This window comes from Phodopus roborovskii, unplaced genomic scaffold (genome assembly GCF_943737965.1).
Source record: "Phodopus roborovskii unplaced genomic scaffold, PHOROB, whole genome shotgun sequence".
Classification (NCBI taxonomy): domain Eukaryota; kingdom Metazoa; phylum Chordata; class Mammalia; order Rodentia; family Cricetidae; genus Phodopus; species Phodopus roborovskii.
The window spans coordinates 1,854,025-1,868,183 of record NW_026126646.1 but is presented as its reverse complement, the minus strand read 5'-3'; the positions used below and the strand labels follow the sequence as shown (position 1 = coordinate 1,868,183).

General features: G+C 50.5%; 1 protein-coding gene across 1 annotated transcript in view; it reads right to left on the bottom strand.

Moving 5' to 3' along the window:
- The window catches only part of Gpr157 (G protein-coupled receptor 157), a 162,933-nt gene that overhangs the window by 37,684 nt on the left and 111,090 nt on the right, over positions 1-14,159 (bottom strand). The gene's annotated exons all lie outside the window — the stretch shown is intronic.

The following is a 14,159-nucleotide window of genomic DNA, read 5'->3' as shown; positions in this document are numbered from 1 at the left end:
GGGAGAAGGCCCTTACGCAAGAGACAGATGACAGCCGCAAGTTCCTGCTCCAAGGATCCACCCAGGATGCTCTCTTCGACTGGAACCAAGAGACTCTCTCAGTCACGGCGAACCTGGGACCACGCCCATGAGTTTAAGCAAAGCCATGCTGTATACTGTTACTTTCCCAGCCCACAAACAGTCTTGTGCTGCTCAGGCTGGCTTCCAGCTCCTGAATCAGGTGGTTCTCCTTGGCTTTCCCCGAGGGCAGGGCTGCTGGTGCACACCTCTATGCCTGGCTCAGCCTGTTAATTAGAACTGCAAGATGCCAGTGTTTTATACTAAACTCTTCTACCAGGCCCCGACAGACCAGGCTAAAAAGTCAACATGGAGTAACACTCCAGTGCCACACCACCAAGGAAAATGGACTCTTTGTCTGAGCAAAGAAATCAGGATTAGAGAGATCACAGTCCAGTTTCCCAAACTGGACAGCTGGCTAAGTTCCTCCTGCCTTAATCCGTTCGCAAAAGCAACCTAAAGCAACCTGCTGTCCATCCTCCGCTGTGGTTTCTCCCCATCTCTTGCTGACCCTGCCTAACAAGGGAAGCGTTTTGGAGCCATCAGCCCACGTTCTGTTCTGGGTTATTTACTTTGTGCACCCGTGTGTGCTGTGTGCAGTCCTGTGTGCTTTGGGTACTCAGGCTGGGGTCAGAGGACAACTTCAGGAACTTGTTCGTTTCCTACCACCACGTGGGTTTTGGAGATGGAACTAAGATTACTTGGTTGGGCGGCAGGTGCCCACTGAGCATCTCTCTGGCCCCTGTTCTGTTTTGCTCAGCACTTACCTGTCTCTGAAGGCAGCCCTCTCTCAGAACACTTGATTCTATAGTTATGGAATGAAGCATCACCCACTTCTAGATATGAAAACAAGGCCAGTTACGATCATTCGACGACATTGTCGTTTTATAGGTGGATAACGTATATCATAGCACATTACCGTGAAGCGGGGACACATGGTAGAATGCAGGTATGCTCCCAGACCATGATGAGTGAAAGAAGCCAGACAAAGGCTGCCAGTGTGTGGTTCCATGCACAAAAAACATGCAGGGAAAGTAAACTGTGGCTGTGGGCCGTGCCCCGTTCCAGGTCGAGGGGGTCCCTGCACGCATCATACAAACCCCATGAAGAAACGAGAATGAAAATCTGGTCAGATTGACTCTGCCAACCCAGATCAGGTTTCAGGGATTCTAATGACAGGTGATTTATTCCCAATGTATTTAAACACAGCGTAGCTTGGAAAAAGTTTCCTTGTGCAATGGGGATTGCACAAGGAAGTGTAATTGTGTTGAAATTCAACTCAGGGGAATGTCACGCCCTCCAAGAAGATGGGTTCTAGAGACAGGCTACCGGTATTAGCTTAAGGGCCTAAGGGTCTAGCCTGGTCTCAGGTCATACAGATAGCATAGAGGCCATTTGTGCTATTAGCCATCTCGGGTCCTGGTTGTGGGAACTTGGGGGAGCCTCTGGCTGTAAGGGTCATTTAGATACTAGCCACCTCTGGTCCTGGTTGGAAGAGCTTGATACAGCCTGGCCCACAGGTGACACAGATCACCAGGCTATTAACCACGTCCAGTTCTCAGCTTTCTGGAGGGAAGAACTGGTATTGTCATTCTTCCCATTGGAAAGACAATCCTGTGTGCTTAGGGTTCTCTGGAGATCTGTGGGCACAAGGACTTCCAGTGCTCCCAACACCAGGTCACACTGAGTGTCATGAAACACTTCCAGATTCTTCTTTTCCTCCTTCTACTAGATAAGGTTTCATTATGTCACCTTGGCTGGCCTGGAACTCACAGAGGTCCACCTGTTTGCTGAGTGATGGGATAAAAGCTGTGGCCCACCACCCCCAGTCAATGACATCTTTCTTTCTTATTGTTCATTTTTATTCTTTGTGTATGTGTGAGTGCCTGCATGTATGTGTAGTATATGTATTCAGTGTTTATGGAAGTCAGAAGAGGCATCTGGCCCCCTAGAACTGGAGTCATCAATGGTTGTGACCACCATGTGGGTGCTGGGAACCAAACCGGGGTCCTGTGCGAGAGCAGCCACTGCTCATAAACTTGGAGTCATCTCTCCAGCGCCAGAAAGAGAGAGCGCCTTCCTGGCCCCCTCCGACCTCCTTCCTCAGGTCACCTCCGCCCATCGCTCCACCCCCAATGGGCGTGGTCAGTGCTACAGAAGGACTACCTCACTACACCCAGGGTTATTTTCTTACCTTGGGTTCCCCAGAGCAGAGTGGGAGCCAAGACTTGAGCGATTTCTAAAACAAATGGTAGGGTAGAGGATCTGTGTGGGAGAAAGGAAGGGAAGCCGAGGGGGAACAGGAGGTCCATTTGTCTGCGGCAGAGGGGAAGTGTTTGAGGCCACCTACAATCCCCTCTGAGCTCTACTCTTTGTTTGAGACAAGATCTCTTGTAGCCCAGCCTGACCTCAAACTTACCATATTTCTGAGGATGACTTTGAACTTCTGATCCTCTTGCCTCCACCTTCTCCTTGTTGGGATTACAAGTGTGCCCCACCACACACAGTTTCCGGCATTACCACGGATCTGATCCAAGGTTCTGGCATGCCAAGGAAGAGCTCTACCGACTCATGTCCACCCTCAGCCTCTGAACTGCACTCTTTAAGAAGGTTAATGCCAGCCTAGCGTGGTAGCTTGTGTCCTGATCCCAGCTCTCTGGAACCTGAGGCAGGAGGATTATGGGTTTGAGCCTAGTCTGTGATACCTAGTGAGTTCAAAGTCAGTCTGGTCTGGGTTATACCGCAAGATCCTGTCTCAAAAACAAGCAGGAGGTCTCCTCAGGTAAAGGTACTGGCATGTAGGTCTGACAACTGGCATGTAGGTTCTACCCTCTGGAACCTACATAAAGACGAAGGAGAAGCCTAACTCCACAAAGTTGTCCTCTGGCCTTCACAGACATACCATGGCAGGGGCTGGATCTCCACCCCCATAGCTGTCTCCAGTACCATCAAAAACAACAACAACAAAAGGTTACTGTTATGTTACACAACGCTAATTTCACTTCAATAAAACAGATGGAGGCAGGTGCTGGATGAGCAGAACTCAGGCCTTCCATTTATGCTAAGCACAGGTCCTAACCCCACCCCAACCCCATCAAACAAATTTTTTTTATTGCTTTCCCTATAAACAGGTATCTAATTGTCTGGAATGCAAATTTCTTACATTTCCAAACACCCTTTTCTAGATATCTCCCCACTCACCAGCTAGGCAACCTGAGGTCAGACCTCATCCTTCCGTCCCTTCAGACCCCTAGGGACAGGTTGTCTCTAGTCACAGCCTGGATCTTTCAAGAAACAAAGCCACAAACCCTTTCTGCACGTGCTGTTTCTGGCCACTGGATGTCATGAGTGTGCCATCTCTACTCGGGACAGAGCCACTGCCTCAGGGGCAGTGGCTTCCTGCCATCTGGCTCCCCTTGTCTCTGCAGAGGGGACTGAGGAGTGATGGGCTCACCAGATACTCTTTTCTTTTTGGAAGCACGATGTTGAGCAGTAGATTTCTGAGTGCTTTCCTGAATAGTTCAGGGGAGCGTTCACTGTGTGAGAAAAACAAAAAACCAAGGCAGAGTGCTTTTTAGTTACTTGTCAGTGGTTCTGACCAAGAAAGGGAAATGGCCCAGGACCCTCTGGTCTCAGGCAGCTCACGGTTCCAGTCACCCGGAGGAACTGATGGTCAGCAGGGTGCTAGGGCCACACAAACCAGATGTGGTGAGGCATGCCTGGAACCCCTGCACTTAGATGCCTGAAAACCAGATCAAGGCCAGGCTGGGATACATGTGTGTCTCAAAAACAACTAACTAAATCTCATTATCTTAATCCTCATTGCTTGGTCCTTAATTTGTTGGGAGAATAATGGCCTTGTTGTCATCCCGAATCCGGCCTGTCCTGATCTAGATTCGTGTGATGGCAGGATTCAGGGCCACAGCTGGATTTGGCAGGAGTGGTTCGGTTCCTCATTGATAAAAGCATTCCGTCTCGATCTTTGCTGAGGGCAGTCCAGGGAGGGCTGCCTGCAAGCTGGGACTTGTGTGACAACGACTCGTGAACGTTTATTATGTTTTTTACTTTATTCTGAGATGTCTCACTGTGTCCTTCAGGCCGCTAGCAAACACCTGGACTCGACTGACCCTCTTGGCTGGGCAGTCAGTCCGGTCTGACAACGCTGTCATCCAGACCAGCTAACTTTAGGAGATTTATTTTACTGGGGTTGGAGAGACAGTGGTTAAGTGATTGCTTGTCTTTCAGAGGACCCAAGTTCGGTTCCCAGCGTCCATGTTACCTGGAACTCCACACTCTTCTGGGCTCCACAGACACACACTACCCCCACCATGGCATACATCCACACAGACACATAAAACAAAACAAATCTTTGTTTACCTGATGCATGTTTGTCTGTGCGGTGGGTGAGATGTACGTATACTAATGGGATTGAACGTGTGCGCCGCCACACCAGCCTCTACTGGTTTTTGTTTTGTTTATTTTTGCGATTAATATAATTACATTTCCACCTCTCTTCTGCCCTCCATACTCTCCCATATGCCTCTCCCTGCTCTCCTCTTTGTTAATCGGCGGTAACTGCATGCATAAATATCTGTATCTATTCCTGAATATATCCTGTTCAGCCCATATAATGCTGCTTGTACATAAGTCTTCAGGGCTGACCCTTTGGCAGTGGACAACCAGCTGGCATGGCCTTCCCTAAGTCACAGTCCTCTGTGCAGGGTTGAACCTGGCCTTTTACGGCTTGTTCACGCTCAGGAGGAAGGAGGGGCTGGAATCTGAGCAGAGGGAGAGGGGAGCCAGGAGGCCGAGAAAAGAATACCCACAAGTTTGGCTAAGACCTTTCTTTACTTTGAAAAGGAGTTATGTGTATGCACTTGTCTGCATGTATGTGTGCATAGCAGTGTGCACAGTGCCTGTGAGGTCAGAAGGTGTTGCAGATGGTTGTGAGCCACCGTGTGTCAGCTAGGAGGGCACTGGGAGGTGACTGAGGCATCAGGCAGCTGGACCAAAAGTTCCTAACAAGTAGAGGCTGAAAATTAGGGACGGGCTAGGAGGGCTGGCCGATCATTTGGTCATTCATGATGTGTTGGAATTTTGTAGATGTCTCACTTTATAAGTTCTTTTGCCCTTTGTTAGATTTAGACATCAAAAATATATTCTCTCTAGACAAGGCCATGTTGGTAAACGTGTGGATTCCCAGGCTCCCTCTCTAGGGGCAGCGCTGCTGAGCCAGGCAGCGGCTACAGAGGCAGCGAAGCCACAGACAGTACGTAAAGAGCAGGCTGCCCAAGTTTGGCTCATGCTGCGTGCGGTTTACCCAGCCCTGTCTAGCCTATGGCTTTTTGTCTGTTTTTTTTTTTTTTTTTTTTTTTTTTTAAGTCTTTGGGAAAAATTGCCTCTAATACATCCTCGGTTTGTTTTTTATTCGCAAGAATATATTTCAATTTTTGATCTAATTTTTTAATATCCAAAATTTTAAGTCTTTGTGTGTGTGAGTGTGTGTGTGTGTATGAACATGTGTCTGGGAGCACGTGTAGAGATCAGAGGACAACGTGTGAGAGTTGGTTCTTTTCCTGTTCCCTGTGGGTTCTGGGGATTAAACTCAGGACAAATGTCCTTATCCACTGATCCATCTTGTGGAAAAATACAAGCCAGTAAGCGCCCTTCCTCTGCTCAGTTCCTGCCTCCAGGTTCCAACCCTGAGCTCCAACCTGGTTTTCTTTCCTGCATGATGGACTGGGATCTTTAAGCCAAATTAACTCGCTCCTCTCCAAGTTGCTTTGGGTATTGGTGTTTATCAGATCAACAGAGAAGAAAACCTGGACAGATACCTCCTGGAAGAATGACATTTGGGCCATGGAGCCCCAGCCTTGGGTGCCTCCTCCATCTTCCAGGTCTCCAAAGCTGCTCTAGTCTGGTCAGCTGACTGTCATAGCATAGTGGTCATTGAGAGCTCAGAAAAGTCCTGGTAAAGCTGGGCGGTGGTGGTGCACACCTTTAACCCCAGCAGAAGCAGGTGGATCTCTGTGAGTCTGAGGCCAGCCTGGTCTACACAGAGAGAGAGAGTTCCAGGACAGCCAGAGCTACAGAGAAACCTGTCTCAAACTCCTCTCCCCCCCAAAGTCCTGGCAACTGTGCGTTCTGTGGTTCCTTTTGCTCCTCCACAGCCTCTCCCTCTCCGTGCCTGTGTGCCTCAAGGCATTGCCATCTGCCGTTCTGTCCCCTAAAGTTTGAATTCAGCTTCCAGAAAACCCTGGCTTTGTGTGTGTGCAGGTGCACATTCAAATGTATGTACGTATGTATGTATGTAGATAGATAGGCAGGTAGGTTGGTTGGTAGATAATGTGGAGGCCAGAGGCCATTTTTGGGTGTCATTTCTCAGTGCTGTCCGCTCGCCCCCCCCCCCCCCCCAGCCAAGACATGGTTTCTCTGTGTAGCCCTGGCTGTCTTGGAACTTGCTCTGTAGACCAGGCTGGCTTCAAACTCACAGAGATCCGCCTGCCTCTGCCTCCTGAGTGCTGGGATTAAAGGTGTGTGCCACCACTGCCCAGTCTCATCTTGCTTTTTGAGAGAAAGTCTGTCATGGCACCTCGGGCTCACCAATTGGGCTGGGCTGGTTGGTCAGGGAGCCTTAGATCTTCCTGTCTCTGCTCTACGCTGACACTGCAAGCCCACAAGCCCATAGCACAGATGCCCAGCTTTTCTGGGAATCAAGCTCAGGTCCTTACGTTTGCATAGCAAGTGCCTCACCAAATGAGCTCCCTCCCCTCTCTCCTCACCCCTCCCTTCTCCTCCCCTCCTCCCTCCTCACCAAATGAGCTCCCTCCTCCTCACCCCCTTCCTCCTCTGTTACGAGTAGTCCCCCCCCACCCCGCCCTGCTGCACCACCCCAAATAACACACAGAGACTCTGTAGTTGATATAATGCTGTTGGCCAGTTATTTGTTTCTTATCAGCTAGCTCTGTCTTAATTATTAACCCATTTCTATTAATCTAAGTATTTTCACGTGGTCTCATCTTACCAGGGAGTGGGCCCAGACCTCTGTTCTCTCCAGACTCTCCATGCTGACGCCTCCCTCCATGCTACTTCCTTTCTCCTCCTCATCTCCTAGTCCCGCCTACCTTCCTTTCCTATTGGCCAACAGTGCTTTATTCATTAAGCAGTATGAGAAACATATTTACAGAATGACATCTCCCATCACTCCTCACCCCCTCCCTCCTCCTCACCTCCTCCCTCTTCACCCCCTCCCTCCTCACCCCTCCCCCACCTGCTACCTTAATTTAATGGTGGTTCCTGCCATCATTGCGGTAGGCTAAGTACTTGTCTGATTGCCCTGAAATCTGTGGTTGCTTTCTGCTGTTCTGTTAACTTTCCCCAGGAACTTTAAACAAACATGTGCTCACCGGCGTGGGCATCAGCAACAGACCAAAGTACAATTTCCCTAAGTTCGACTTGGTGAAACCAGTGGATTATTGTGTTTACTTTCAGGACCACGGGTGACCCCCAAACACCTCCATCATGGTAAAGTCCTGCTCCATCTCATATGTCACATCATGGAATCATCTATTCAGTTAACCTTCCACTTTCTATGTAGTCTAGCCTCTCTCAAGATCACTTTGGGGGTGGCGGAGCAAGGAGTAGGAGCAAGAGCTGAAATCCCTCCCTCCTCCCTCCCTCCCTCCCTCCCTCCCTCTCCCTTCCCTCTCCCTTCCCTCCCTCCCTCCTTCTCCCTTCCCTCCCTCCCTCTCCCTTCCTCCCTCCCTCTCCCTTCCCTCTCCCTTCCCTCCCTCCCTCCCTCTCCCTTCCCTCTCCCTTCCCTCCCTCCCTCCTTCTCCCTTCCCTCCTCTCCTCCCTCTCCTCCTCCCTCCCTCCTCCCTCTCTTCCCTCCCCCCTCTCCAGTTGTATCAGTGACTCCATCACTATTACTGTGTTTTGCTGTTCTAGTTGCCATGGCTACTAGGCCACAGCATTTTCTACTCCAAGATGGCATCAGGTAAGGCTAGAGGGAAAAAGACTACATAGAATCTACTAAGGCAAGACTTGAACTTATAGTTATGAGTGAGTTGGAATCTGGGATGAGATTATTGGGGTTATCAGGACAGTGCGGTTTGTAACCCTTAGCAACCTTTATGGGATGGAGGCAGGCGATTCAGGAGGGAGCAGGAGTAGGGGTGGCAGAGGCCAGAGATCTGAGTGATTTAAGAGGGAGACAACAAGCCCACGGGAGGCTAAATATTGTATTTTCTACTTGAAGCCTCTAAGAACTAGTCCAGCTAACACCTAGACATGACCTTGTGATCTATTAGAGAATGTGTCTGTGTCCCTATTTATCTTGTATATGGGGGGTAAATATATATGTGTAGGTGCGTGCACGCGTGCATGTGGGTGTGCGTGCATGCGTGCATGTGTAGATCAGAGGACTATTTCTGGTATCATTTCCCAGGAGTTGGCCACCTTTTATTTAAGAGTCCCTTACTAGCCTAGAGCATCACCAAGCAAGCTAGACTATTGGCCTGGTAAATTTCCAGGGCCCGCCTGTCCTCGTCTCCCATCTTGCTGGAATTACAAGAGCCCAACACCATGCTGGACCTTTTGTATGGGTTCTGGGAGTTTGTGGGCATTTGTGTCAGTGGCACCAAGACACCAAGAGAAGCAAGGCATGAGGGAAAGGTTAGCACTTGCTGTGGGTTTGAAATGGACCATTTGATCAGTGAAGCGGAGACCAGAGAGACACAATTCACTAAACAAATGCAGCAGATCCAGGCTCCATCAGCAACCACCGGTTCCAATTAACAGGGTCCCAGAGGTGTCCACAAGGGTGTGGCTCAGGCAAAGCTACTCATGGCTGGGTCCTCTGTTCTGTATACCTAAATTAATGGTAGAGAAGAAATTTTGGGATGGAAGATCTTTTTTGATGTGGGTTCCTGATACCCACGGGAAAGAATCATGAGTTTATGTGTATATGTTTGTGTGAGTGTGGTTCATGTGGATGTGTGTTTGTGGTATACACTCGCACACACACTTGGAAGCTGACGAGGATGTCGGGTGTTTGGCTCTATCAGTCTGCCCCTTGAGATCCGGGATCTTCACTGAACTTTGTAGATGGAAGTTTCTATGTCCCCACCTGGTCCTGCAGCCATTTAGTCCCAAATAAACATACACAGGCTTATATTAATTATAAACTGCTAACCTATTGCTATTAATCTATGTATCTCCACAAGGCCTTGGCTTACTGGAGAATGCCCGCATCCTATCTTCCTGAGAGTTACATGGCGTCTCCCTGGCAGCTCCTCTTTGCGCTCCTCTTCCCAGGATTCTCTTAGTCTGGTAGACCCACCCATCCTTCCTGCCTGGCTATGTGCTGCCTGCCCATTGGCCGAAACAGCTTTATTCATCAACGAATAAGAGAAACATATGTTCACAGCATGCAGAAGGACCTCCCCCATCAGACCTTGGAGCTGGGCTGGCAGCCAGCAAACCCCAGTAACACCCCCTCCCCATCTCTGGGGGGTGCATATGGCTTTGCAGTTTTTTTATGGGTACTATGGGTACTGGAGATCGAAGCTCATGCTCCCATATTTATTCAGTAAGTGCTCTTATACCCGGAGCCTTCACAGCCCTGTTCTTTTCCGTTTTCTTGAGTTAGGGTCTCACTGCATAGCTCAGGCTGTCCTGGAACTCACCACATAGACCAGGCTGATCCCTTGCCTCCATCACCTGATAGCTGGATGCCGGTGTGTGCTACCATGCCAGGAAGAAGTGTGGATCTGTGCCTGCTTATAGAGACCAGTGGTCTGAATAGTATGACCCTGTTTCCAAATGAGAGGGAGGGAGGGAAGGAGGGAGGAAAGAGGGAGAGAGGAAGGAAGGAAGGACGGAGAGGAGGAAGGAGAGAAGGAAGAAGGGAGGAAGGGAAGTAAGTATACTGGACCTGGGGGATGTAGCTCAGTTGGTAGAGGTCTTACCCAGCATGCCTTGGGTTCAATCCCCAGCACTACATGAATTAGCATGGAGACACAGTTGCTCTTAGAATCAGCACTTGGGAGACAAAAAGATCAGAAGTTCAGGGTTATCCTTGGCTACATACTGAGTTTGAGGCCAGCCTTGGGTGCATGAGACCCTATCTTAAAAAGAAGATGGTTAATTTTTCTCTTGGGTGCTAGGTATCCAATCAGATAAATCCAGTAAATTCACTACCACTGAGCTATACCTCCAGCTCAGGAAAAGCTCAAAAATGTTCCTGTCAAGAGGGTTAAGAAAGCAGGCTTCACCAGGTGTGGCAGCCCACGACTTTAATCGCAGCTCTTGAGAGGCAGAGGTGGGTGGGCTTCTGAGTTTGAGGCTGGCATGGTTGGTCTACCATAGCAAGTCTGAGGGCAGCCAAGGCCACAGAGTGAGTCCAGGAAGCAACTGGGCTTCAGTTGAGGTGGGTTCAACATCTTGGTGCAGAGGACTCACTGTGCAGTGTGGCTCAGCTTTCATGGCTCCTGTGCGCTCACAGCCCTGTGTGAAACAGATAATAGCCTCGCTGTGTTGGGCACAGCCACAAGAGGCACATTCTTATGCAGCCGGAACTACTCTTCAATGTCGGTGCTGTGTGAACCCAAGCAGTGGTTCACTGGGCCATCTACCAGCTCGCCCTTGCTCACCTGTGCTCACCCGTGCTCACCCGTGTTCACCCTTGCTCACCCCTGCTCACCCGTGCTCACCCCTGCTCACCCGTGCTTACCCGTGCTCAGCCGTGCTCAGCCGTGCTCACCCGTGCTCGCCCTTGCTCACCCGTGCTCGCCCGTGCTCACCTGTGCTCACCCGTGCTCGCCCTTGCTCACCCGTGCTCACCTGTGCTTACCCTTGCTCACCCGTGCTCGCCCGTGCTCACCCGTGCTCGCCCTTGCTCACCCGTGCTCGCCCTTGCTCACCCGTGCTCACCCCTGTTCACCCGTGCTCACCCGTGTTCACCCTTGCTCACCCGGGCTCACCCGTGCTCACCCGTGCTCACCCGTGTTCACCTGTGCTCACCTTCCCTGCATGGCTGGATGTGGGCTGAGCACACCTCCCTTCCACCCTGGCGGGTGGAGTCTGTTTACTTGGGCTGCTGTTGCTTCCCGCTTCCATCGCTTCCGTCCTCACCTGGGATGACTGTGCCTCCCTGTCTTTTTCTTCACCTCTGTGGGCAGTCAGTCATAAACCCAAGAAACACAAGGGCTCCTCTCTCACACTTACCTTTCCATTGAGACGAAAAGGATACACCTGTCAGCTCATCTCAGTCAGTGAGCAATGAGCAGTGGAAAACAGGAGTTTAGAATAAAAATAAGCTTCAATGAGGTGGGGGTCTGTTAGGATGAAGGCAGAAGGGACCACAGACAGACAGACACATACACACACACAGGTGTCACACAAACGCAAGAAGCAAACAAAATTCTAAGTTGTTGCATGGAAAATTTTAGGGTCAAAAAGACAATGAGTCAGAAACTAGGCAACAAAATTGGCATTATCTTATTCTGCGCTAAGTAAGTCATGGGGAGGGAGTATGCCACCCAGATGAGGGAGGAGACCCATATCTCATGTGCCCTTGTTAGCAGGTGGCTTCTGGGCTTCCGGAGCTGATCTGCTCCACTCCCTTTATTAATTTATTAATTGAATTGCTCCTTTAACAGGTCAGTACCCAGCAGACCTGATGGATGGTGGGTGGCTCAACCGCTGTAGCCAAGTACAGCATGCATGGGGCCATAGAAGCAGAGGCGGCTGTCTCTCCAGGAACCCGGAATGCTAACTTCAGGGTTGCAGAACCACATTCGAGATGAGGATGGGAGCTGCTGGAGTGCTGAACGTCATGCATTTTGTCACTTCTTGGATCTGTCCTGCCCCAGAAACATTCTCTTCTGCCTCCTTCCCTCCCCGTGGAACCTTGTCCTCCCAGGGCCCAGCTTACTGAGTTCCCTCCGCTCCAGCCTCTCCCATCACACTCCAGATCAACCACCTCCTGACCCTCAGCTACACACTGCTTTCCAGTGTGGATTCTCAAGGGAAATCTGTACACCTTAAATCCCAGCACTCTGCAGGCAGAGGCAGACAGATGTGAGTCCAGGGCCAGCCTGAGATTAAGAGTAAGACCCTGGCTGGGTTTGCGTTTTCCAGTCAGCTTGAAACACGGTGTTGTCTTGTCTGGACTTGGTGGGACTCTGCTTTCCTTTTCTTTAGAGACAGTACCTCATACTGTCCAGGTTGATCTCAAACTCAGTACATACAAGAGTGATTCGAACTTCTGAGTACAGCCGTATGCCTCCATGCCACGTTTATGTGATGGTAGGAACTGAGCCAGGAACTGAGCACGCTGGGCCAGAACTACCAACTGAGTTACACCCCCAACTCTGCCATCTGAGTCCTAACCAGGCCTGACCCTGCTTAGCCTCCAGGGTCAGATGGGATCGGGTGCGCCCAGACTGCTATGGCTGTGGCCTCAGCTCTCAATAGCGTGTATTATCTGTGTGTGTGTGTGTGTGTGTGTGTGTGTGTGTGTGTGTGAGACAATGCCGATGCCCACAGAGGTTGGGAGAGTACCAGATCCCCTGGGTCTGGAGTGACCGGTGGTTGCGATCTGCCTAATGTGGACATTAGGAACTGAACTCGGGTCTTCAGCGAGAGCAGCATTCTATTGGAACTGCTGAGTCATCTCTCTAGCCAGCACCCTCCCTCCCTTTTTTATGGACAGAGTTTCAGTCTGTAGCCCGGGCTGGCCTCAAACTCTTGGCAGTCATCTTGTCATAAACTCACTCTTCCTGCCTCAGTTTCCCAACTGTGATGATACCTATTAAACCCTTCAGCAGAGATTGGGCTTATGGGGCAAATAGGGGGTCAACCAGGTGGCCCTTTGTGCAGGGCCAGGGGCTCGGCAGAGCAGGCAAGAGTGGCTTAGCCGGGAGAGCAGAGTGGATTTGAATTTGGAGAAACTCCAGGATCTGAAGAGCAAGTACTTTGGGACATCTGGTCCTCCTTAACTAGTGGGGTGACAATGGTAGTCACTTTCTTGTCATAAAATGAGAAGTTCAAAAATAATACCAGTTGCTATGTATCAGGCCCCGCTCTGAGCACTGTACATAAACGTATTGCTAAATTCCTGGGTGTGTGTGTGGGGGGGGGGCCGCACTGTCGAGCGCTCCTGTGGAAGATGGGGAAACGGAGGCACAGACTAGTAACTGTTTCCTTGAGATGTGTTGAGTTGTTGAGAATGATGGGTCTAGTACGTTAGTGGGTTGTTCACAGCAGTGGATGTTCCCTGATTAAATGGCAGCAGGGAGCTCTTCCAAGCATGCAGCCCCAGCACCACTCAGACATTTGGCGCTACCATTTTGACATCGCAGCATCTCTTAGGCTGGGGACAAGTGAGCAGGGAGATAAGGGAAACTAACGAGGGGATCTGCTGTCTGTCAGAGTGGATCAATTCTTTGCATGTGACCCACATGTCCTCTGGAGCCCCACCTGCCCTGTGCCTCTGCCTCCCTGAAAGGACATGGGAAACGCTGGCCTGTCAGCTAGACTCTCCTGCACTAGCCACGCAGATGTACAAGGATTAGACAACTCTTTGGTTCAGCGTGGGTGTGCACTGTCAGGACAAATCCCAGGAGAAACATGAGAACTTATCCTTATCTCCTCCACCTCCTCCTCCTCAGTGGCCCCAAGGCATGCGAGAGATGTCACTAAAGAGCCAGGCTCCAAGGTCCAAACTGATTTAGGTAGAGGACAAACCTGTCTCTGCCTCCAATTGGGCTCCTCCATTTCTTGCCCAAAGCTGGAATACCAGACTATCTCCCCAGTGGTGGCTGGGGAGGGAGCAATCCTAATTTGTTAGGGTTATTCTTCTGGCCACTCTGGGACAGACAGGAAATACCACCTGGGATCTGGCAAGGTCTTCAGACTCTGGTGATTCCCCTTAGCGGCCAGGAGAAAGGGCAGAGGAAATGCCAGCCTCCAGGAAGCCCCTGTCTTCAAATGAAGGTGCCTGAGGCTCCTCACATCTCCACGGATCACTCATCACTCAAAGTCCACAATGGCTGCTCTGTGTGTCTCCTGGACTGGGTTTGCAAAGATGTTCAACAACC